The sequence below is a fragment of the Pyrgilauda ruficollis genome, unplaced genomic scaffold (assembly GCF_017590135.1).
Source record: "Pyrgilauda ruficollis isolate IOZ18807 unplaced genomic scaffold, ASM1759013v1 scaffold2610, whole genome shotgun sequence".
Lineage (NCBI taxonomy): Eukaryota > Metazoa > Chordata > Aves > Passeriformes > Passeridae > Pyrgilauda > Pyrgilauda ruficollis.
In genome coordinates this window covers 1261-2505 of record NW_024523946.1, presented here as the reverse complement: position 1 = coordinate 2505, position 1245 = coordinate 1261, and the positions used below count along the sequence as shown (strand labels likewise).

At 65.1% G+C, this 1245-nt stretch overlaps 1 long non-coding RNA gene across 1 annotated transcript; it reads right to left on the bottom strand.

The window, feature by feature from the left end:
- Positions 1-180: 180 nt before the first annotated feature.
- LOC121355687 lies at positions 181-1092 on the bottom strand. Its single transcript, XR_005955456.1, has 4 exons — positions 847-1092; positions 445-779; positions 366-380; positions 181-307 (listed from the first exon to the last, which is right to left on the bottom strand). It is a non-coding gene; the product is annotated as an uncharacterized LOC121355687 (long non-coding RNA).
- Between the last annotated feature and the right edge of the window lie 153 nt (positions 1093-1245).

Genomic DNA, 1245 nt, shown 5'->3' with positions numbered 1-1245 from the left:
CACACCCAACCCCCCCTGCGCCCTCCCATGGTCGGGGGTCCACGACCCCCCCCAAAAAAGAGATGAGACCCCCCCCCAAAATACTCGCTGGGGGGGGGAGGGCAAAGCATTCCTGACCCCCCCAAAAGGGGTTGGGGTCTCCCACACCTGGCACCTGGGACTGTGGCACCTGTGTCACCTGTGTCACCCGACAGCTGGGCACTGTGTCACCTGTGTCACCTGGGACACCTGGCACACCTGGCACCTGGGACTGTGTCACCTGTGTCACCCGACAGCTGGGCACTATGTCACCTGGCACCTGGGGCACCTGGGGCGCCTGGCACCTGGCACTGTGGCACCTGTGTCACCTGTGTCACCTGGGGCACCTGGCACTGTGTCACCTGACAGCTGGGCACTGTGGCACCTGTGTCACCTGTGTCACCCGACACCTGGGCACTATGTCACCTGACAACTGGCACCTGGCAGCTTGTACCTGGGCACTGTGTCACCTGTGTCACCTGGCACCTGGGTCACTGTGTCACCTGACAGCTGGTACCTGGGTCACGGTGTCACCTGTGGCACCTGGGTCACTGTCACCTGTCAGCTGGCACCTGCAGGCCCCAAAGCTGGCACCTGGTCACTGTCCCCTGGCTCACGGTGTCACCTGTCCCAGGTGTCCCGCGGGTCACTCTGTCACCTGCCCCGGTGACCACCTGGCTCACAGGCGCCACCCTGTGCCGGGGCACCGGCCCCGAGCTCCCCAGGTGGCACCTGCAACGCCCTGCACCCACACTGCACACCTGGGCCTGCCCCTGGGCACCTGGAACCCACACCTGGGCACATGGATCCACACCTGGGCACCTACACCTGGGCACCTGGGCCCGCACCTGGGCACCTGCACCACATCTGGGCACCTGCACCCACACCTGGGCACTTGTACCCCACATCTGGACACCTGGATCCCAAATTTGGGCACCTGTACCCACACCTGGGCACCTGGACTCATACCTGAGCACTTGTACCCCACACCTGGGCACCTGGACTCACATCTGGGCACCTGCACCCACAGCTGGGCACTTGTACCCCACACCTGGGCACTTGTACCCCACATCTGGGCACTTGTACCCCACACCTGGGCACCTGCACCTCACACCTGAGCACTTGTACCCCACACCTGGGCACCTGTACCCCGAATTTGGGCACCTGCCCCCACAGCTGGGCACCTGCACCTCACTGCTGCCCCCCACCTGGGCACCCCCGCCGTGT